This window comes from Limulus polyphemus, unplaced genomic scaffold (genome assembly GCF_000517525.1).
Source record: "Limulus polyphemus unplaced genomic scaffold, Limulus_polyphemus-2.1.2 Scaffold367, whole genome shotgun sequence".
Classification (NCBI taxonomy): domain Eukaryota; kingdom Metazoa; phylum Arthropoda; class Merostomata; order Xiphosura; family Limulidae; genus Limulus; species Limulus polyphemus.
In genome coordinates this window covers 238,718-246,773 of record NW_013665977.1, presented here as the reverse complement: position 1 = coordinate 246,773, position 8,056 = coordinate 238,718, and the positions used below count along the sequence as shown (strand labels likewise).

Here is an 8,056-nt window from a genome sequence, read left to right as displayed (position 1 = left end):
ATTCACGAACCTTCGAGAATATCATGACGTGTTACTAGCGTCACGTGACTTCCGCTGTCGTAACAATATGAATACATTCATTCCAGGGCATACAGAAGAACTGTGAATAGGAGACTGACCAAACAAGGTTATTTTGCAAGAAGAGCTATCTGCAAACCGACATTAACCAGAATTCACTGCTGTCACTATGTTACTTGGGCAAGATAGCATGCCAACTTACAGTTAGGACACTGGCAACATGTCATATTTTCAGATGAGTTCTGTGTCCGGCTTGTTAAAGCTGGTGATAGGATTTGTGTTCGTCATTTGCCTGGAGAAAAGATGAGGGAAGGCTGTATTTTCCACAGAGAACACACACACAGGAGGTGGTGCAGTACATGTTTTGACAGCTATTCATCATAATGGAAAAAATGCCCTTTATATCCTCCTGGGAAACGTCAATAGCGCCTCCTACAGGCATCACATGAAGACGATATTTCTGCCATTTTCTATTGTGTTCCAAAATGACAATGCTACTTCTAAAAGTGTGTATATTATACAAGATTATTTCGACCAGGAGGACGTTACAAGATTTCCAGGACCAGCAAAGTATCCAGCTTGTAATCCCATTGAGAATTGTTGGGCAGAAATGAGCCGGAAAATTTCTAACCATGACGCTAAACCACGTGCTGTAGCTGAGTTGTAGTGCCTTCTAGTAACGAGTTGGGATGAAATCACAGTGGATTACATCAATAACCTCATGGACATCATGCTACGTCGCGTTGCCGAGGTTTTTAGAGTACGAGTAGGACCAACCAAGTTTTTTATCATAGATGAGATGCAGAATTACACATCTTTCTACAGGTATCTGATAATATTATTTGATGTTCTAACAAATCGTTCATGATGTCCATAGAACCTGTCTCATTATATAAATTACATATTTAGATTTTAATATAACATGCATTTTTCAGTTTGACAGTGCTAAGTGCATCTGTATTCCATATTAACGATAATGATCTTATTTGTTATAAAATATGCATATATTTTGGCCAAGACTGTACAAAGCGGATAATGAATAGTTTGAAATCTTTTTATCAATAGACTAAGCCTGTTTACAATTGAATTTCGCATTTATGGCAAAGATACAGAGGCTGCTGATTTTGAACTAACAGAGCCAGTCAGTAGCGCCCTACCACACACCATCCACACTGAGGGTTTGATTATCCTTCTCATAATGTACTCATAGGTCAAAATGCCAGGAATAACTTCTGATATCGCACAGATCCTAATCGGGATCACGAGTTCCTAAATCCAGAGTTCTATCACAGGACCAACCTATGCTCTAAACCCAGTCACGAATTAAAGTGATTTGAAATTAAAATTTACATAGGTTTCAAAATTTTTTTTTATATATTTAATATATATAACATTCTTAATTTCATTCTGATATTACTGTTTTAATTTTAATGTTTGTTGTGTACACTGATATCAGAAATAATCACTTTAGTAGACAACTTGGAATTTCTTCGATTACTACAAACCACAAAAACAACTACTACTAAATACATAATAGTTTGTGTGGGCTTTTGATGATTAATCAGTGATTAATGATTGTGGTCATTAAGTGTATGAAAGACACTAGGAAAGTGTTGTATATATTGAAAAATGGTGTATTATAAAAGTATTGTTCTACGTAAAAAGACATTTCTTCAGATTATGCATATAGGATTTTTTATAAATACGTAAAAGCCCCAGGAAAATTGAGACATTGTTTCTCATTTTTCTGCTACACTTTTTTTTTGCCTTATCAAACAACATGAATGGTTGTATTAGCCTAAGCCTACCCACCTAGTTAATTTATTTTTGTTTTTTATTAACTGTTATTTCAAGTTATTGCTACATAATACAGCATTTGCGTCACCTGGTTAGAACACAGTGAAGATATCGAGAAAGTGACGTCACAGAAAGGCGCAGAATGCCCTAACGAGACACCGGAAGTATCCCGGTGGGCCCCTTCTAGCTTTTTTCTCGGTAAAATTTTAGAATCCAGTCCAACCCTGGTCACAGATTTGGTACTTCCATTTTCAACAGAAATGTAAACATTGGCAATGGGAGTCAGTAATCTATGGTGACGTAAAGTATACTTCTGTTGTTTCCCATCACTGACACATCACATATACTCGTAATGCTATTTCGCAATTTAGGTCTCTCGTGACGTTTCAATAACTACGTAACTAATCGACATGCGCACAATGGCCATTCGCTCTTTATACCTGACGAATAAAAGTCGCTTTCTGAAAGCTGTGAGTTTATTAGGTTTAGTTTCCGATCCTACTTTTTGGTCCTGCGTGTTTTTGGCTAGAATCAGTGATCTCCATGCGAACTAATTCACCAAAAATATTTACTAGTAAGTATGTTCCGTATTGTAGTTCTCCAGTTTGAAAGTAGTAGTGTTTAAGGTGTTCATTATTATAAATTAGCGTATAGCCCTTGAAAAATGACGGGGCAAGTACTACCAGTATCACCCCATCCCATAGTATACCCTAACCTCACATTTCATAACTAACTGAAAATTGAAATAAATAAATTTTGCAAAATCAATCTTGACTAACAAAGATGCAGAAAAGTGAAGTCAAACGTCAGTAAATTCCTTTGTGAGCCAATCAAAAATATCATTCATGAAATTAATTCGTGGCATATTGATAGAATAATTATTGGTAAAAATCAGTTAGATTAAGAACTTCTAAGAAAAGCCAGTGCGTTTTGATAACACTACGTTCCAATAATGTATTTATGTCATGTTGCTTAGCGATAAAAGTATAACCTAATATTGTTGTTAGTTTATTTACTGAAAGTATAAAATGAAATGTATAGCCAACAAAACTGGAAAAATATTTGTTGATTTCTTAATTTAGAGTTTCCGCTGATTAAAGAGGTTTGTTTTTAATAAAAACGTTGGTGATATAATACAAAATAGTTTAATTCAGAAACGATTTAAGTTTAAAATTAATTCGATATTTTTACTTTCATGATAAATTTTATGCACGTGGCTCTAGGCTTGGTGATCCCCCACTATGTCTTTACTTTAGGTTTATTATACCAACACTCACTACACTTATTAGGTTTCATGGCACCACCCCTTGCACTCCCGTCACTAAAATCTTAATGGGCAGACAGTAATCGAACTGATCTAGTTGGATAAATGCACTTTGGCTTTTATGACTCCTATTTCGAGAAATCAAGCATGATGTGACACACGCTGGCTTTTATATAGGTTAGATATTCTTTCAATGTGTATATAATAGTGTTTGATTTTCCGATTTAACGGGTGTTTGAATGGATAAAACACAACTTCAAGTTAAAACAATACGATCATTGTGGGTTAACAAAACAGAACACAAGTGTGTAGATTGGTGTTCACTCTGTGTTAAATTGTATACATTGTACATACAATAGCATTAATAGATTAAGGCATCTCGTGAAATATGAAAAATTGATGTTTATTACATTTAACTAAATAATCACCAACACAACATTCAAGTTGTACTTTCAACTTTCAATGCCTAGCCCCAACTTCTCAAACCCTAACCCCCTATTGTTCTCACAACCCCCAACTTACCCAGAAATCCACTTCTCAAGTCGTGCCTGTTATTAACCTTTTTTGTTCTCTGAATCCACAACTTTCAGCTGGCGGTCAGGTTTTGTTGCTCGGAACACGTTTTTTGTATAACTAAACCAATTATTGACTTTAACTTTCGGTACTGCGTTAGTTGCCACAAAGATTGGGGCTTAGATGCCTAACTTCGACACTCGGACGGAGCCGAGTATTGCCGGGTAGATAAGATAAGGTATTTAAGATAATTGTCCATACCTGTTTGTATAAATCATCAGTTAGCATAACGCTTAACATCTCTTTTTCAATCAGTCTCCAGGTGTAAACTTTATTTTACTTAAACACAGTTTTATCTTTTTCTTTGTCAACCATTTCTATAGCAAAATATCCCCAACACCTTTTTACATAACACTCTTGAAGCTGGCCACATTGTACCGGAAATGGAACACACAACATCACATGAAAAATTATACTAAACATTTCCTGGAAGACCAGAAGGCTTTCATAACGTCACTCAACTTCCATTATATTCGATGACAAGGAACCCACTTTGAGACTGATAATGGTTGGAGACGGCTTGAATGGGTAATGAAGAAAAACTTTAATATAAGTTTAACATAACAGCAGATGCACAACGTTTCGACAAGGTTTTGTCATCATCAGGTGACATTATTTCCTTTATATATCACTCATTCGATTCCACCACGATTCCTGGTTTGCCCCTAAATAGAAAGGTCCATCTTTCGAAAGCGATAGGGTTTTTATCATTTTGTATTAAGACTTATGGAACGTGTTTTTCTGACACCATGAAGGTAATGGGCATAATATATCCACAGAAATTAACTAAAATGGTACTGTTAGCATTGGCATTATTTTAAAAGTTCTATTTGTTAAAATGGACAAGTTTTCTCCTTTGACATCATATGCACCATTTTCATATTTCGTATATATCGTTCTTCCTTGTGTTCCAGTAAAACAGTTTACTTCTTTACAGAATGTTGAGACGTTTGTCAAATGTGCTACAAACCTATTGTCATGGTATACATTCATTAATTTTTTAAAGCTTAACAGATAAAATTGTTTTTAAGACATATCCCCATTTAAAACATGAAACATTTAAATTCTATATATTCAGCTCGCTTATTTCTTTCTACTCTGTATTTCAAAGCTTATGTTATAATTTTTAAAGTATTCTTTCACAAACGTAACTAATTTCTATGTTAAACTGGGGTTATTTGCATTTGATTATTTTACTTTGTAAACTTCTTCTTTCTCCTGTCTATTATAGCATCTACATAAGAATGTTTGCTACAGATCTGTGTGTGTAGCACTAAAATCATAAATCTGCAATAACGATAACCATCGTACTAACCTTGAGGATGGTTATTTTAATGTCTTTAACCATCTTCGTGGTTCTGGTCTGTAACCGCGGTAAATTTCTCACATGATGCAAAAGGGCATTTCTTTGAGTTGCTTTAATCCTATGCCCTCTTGCGTAGTTATTAAATAATTGATTTAAACATTGTTTAGCTGTCTACTGTGGTACATTACAACATGTTCCATAAACATCAACAGTTCCTTACTGAACTCTTAAGTACTTCAACATAGGTGCCTTTACAAACGAATCCCTTACTTTTTAAACATTTGTCTCTCTCTTTACTCTACTTAAATTTACCGCATTTGTGTGAGTAGTTTTGCAAGAGGCCCAAAGTGTGAGAAAAATCTGTAAAAACCCAAAAAACGGAAAGGTTTCGATTATCTTTTCAATGGTTGGCACTTCTTACAATCGTCCCATATTTAAGGTGAGGTTTTTATCACGTGACGTAAATTTAATAGCGTTCTATTAAAGCAAATATTTTTATAACTAAAGATGGTACAGAAAGGTTAAGAGGATATTGAGAAAAAGAATAAACAAAAAGAACATGAAACTGCTAATGACATTTTGAATATCAATATAGGTAGATTGATATATAGATAAGGATCATACTCGATAGCAGACAAGAGAGGAAATATAAAATGGAAAGCCGGTATTTCTCAAAAGCGTTTGAGTATGCTGGATAAATTAAAGGGGAGTAAAAACAATTAAAATAGTGAATGTCTTAATAAGAGGTGTCAAACATTAAGTACACTGTAGTCGAGTGTCAGAATTCGGGGTAGTTTTTGAAAATGCTGCGAGGCTAATTGTTCTGGATTAAATTTTTTAACCTTTTCATTAATTGTAGTATTTTTTTGCGAGTTTCTTTTAGATTTTATACAAATGAAGAAAACAAAACATTTTTGTTTTCATAGGAAATTTATTATTTGTTTATAACACATAAGACGTAATATTACCGACTACTAAATGAATGATTGTTGCTGTACCAAACCTAATCTTAGGTGATTTTGCAAAGCTTAAATTAAAAAAATAAATAAAAAGACTTATGTAATGCGGTAGCTGAATTTGCTTCTCTAAATTAGGCTTAATCTTGGTTTAAATACCTACGTGTAAAGTTCGCTACAATCTACATTCAGAATAGCATCCTACAAACAGCCTCGGTATGTTTATTTCATCTTGTATAGTTTTCATTATTTTGTAGTAAAACACCAAACCATCACGCGTAAATTTTATTTTAATTATCTAGATATTAGAAATGAATATCAAATATTCATTGTTAACATAAATGTACTAACACAACTTCCTTACTGGTTTTTGTTTTTAAACAGTGTGTATAATTACAAGCTAAATTTAAGCTTAGATTTTCATGCGTGTGGATTTCATAAAGATCCTGTATTCCCTCAACATAAAGTTAGTATTCAAAATGTAAAATTAACTTCAAATGTTTATAAGTCTCAAAAAAAAAAGTTTTTTAATTTCATGCAAAGTTACTTGAAGAAAGACAGCTACTGTTTTACCAACGAATAGTGAGATTGGCCGTCACATTGTAACGCCTCCACGTTTGGAAATGCGAGTATGTCCGTTTCTTAGACTGGATATCGCATTATTTTGATCAATTGATCCAAAAGTACCCGTCCATCGATATCTCTAGGGAGAGCTACTAGGTAGGAAAGACAATAGAAATATTACTCTATGCAGGGTTTGCAATATTACTAGCGGTACCAAGTTGCCGCTACCTGTTCTCGAACATCTCTAATCATGTGATTTGAGCAGTTAGAAATTCAACTGTTTCTGTGGGCAACACGGCTAACTCATTCTTACCTAAAATGTATCTACTTTTAACACGTCATTTTCCTACATATTTTTGCTCTAAGCGTTAAAGATACTGGAGAAATATTTATACTTAAATATCTTCCAGTACCCTATGCTGTGACAACTAATAAATTTTACAAATTTATCACTAGACACTAATACATGAACCAATGACAGAATATTTTTAACTTTACATGTCGACTTTACTGTTGGTGCCCGGCTACTGACAACACTTGATCTATATCTGGAATTTAAAACATTACCTATACTGAGAAACATTGATCCAGACTATTAACCATGTTAGGTCGCAGTACTCAGTGTCAGGTTCAGGCCTAACTTGCAGCACATACTATTTTGAGTGTTCCAGCCCAATAAGCCAAAACAAGAGACAGGAACTGAGATATGTGAGCGCTGAAGGTTTTCCCTTGCACAAAGAGTTAACTTTCTTACCATAGTAAAACATCAAGGACTCACCTTTACTCTCACAGCACCAGGGTACACAATAAAAAAAAAAAAAACCTCGTGGTCCTGGATACAAGAATCACTGAAAAGTCTAGGCCTATCGATCAACCATACAGGGGCACTAATCCTCGATCTGAAGACGTTGACCCCCGCATAGCAATCGCCAAGGAAACTCTCCCGTAAGAAAAGGCTAGGCTTCTGGACTCCATCTCGCGAGGCTAGTCGCCGGTCCTTCAGTTCAGTCAATGTACTAATTACTCTAGCTAAACCATTACTGTGCGAAGAGTGTAAGGCATATCTCCACCTTACCCCACATCCACAGTCAAAAAACAATATAAAATCCGCTAAATTACTTACATGTATACTTACCCTTTGGGTTTTCCTGTTTTATTGTATCTTGTTTTTTCTTGCAATAACTTAAAGAAAGGGGTTAAACTTTTGGGAATCATGAAACACAACTTGACCTGCACAGTCAAAGTCACTGATATTACGGTCCCTGATCCATTTGTCCCAGCACCTGTGTAAGCCAAGTATAGCTAACATTTCAGCATTGGTTGGTCCACCGCAGTCCCCTCTCCCATCGACCACTTGAAGTTAATGTCTGTTGCTTGTGTTGACATAGCGAGTTTCATGTTTCTTTAGATCGATGAATCCGCCACTTTGGAACATTCGCGATTCGTCCGGGTCACATCTCTTCTTGAAGTATGCAGTCTATCTCATACCCTACGCCGCCATTAATCATCGACGGACTACAGCTCGACTTCTCGCCGTGGGACACAGCTAACTTCATCCTCCGCTACAAGCCCCAAGCC

The 8,056-nt window shown here is 35.3% G+C and overlaps 1 protein-coding gene across 1 annotated transcript in view; it reads left to right on the top strand.

Annotated features, from left to right (window-relative positions):
• Nucleotides 1-2,254: 2,254 nt before the first annotated feature.
• The window catches only part of LOC106457734 (ATP-binding cassette sub-family A member 1-like), an 84,968-nt gene continuing 79,166 nt past the window's right edge, over nt 2,255-8,056 (top strand). Inside the window, exon 1 of the mRNA XM_022383749.1 lies at nt 2,255-2,389. The gene's annotated coding sequence lies outside the window, so the exon portion shown is untranslated. The remainder of the gene's footprint in view (nt 2,390-8,056) is intronic.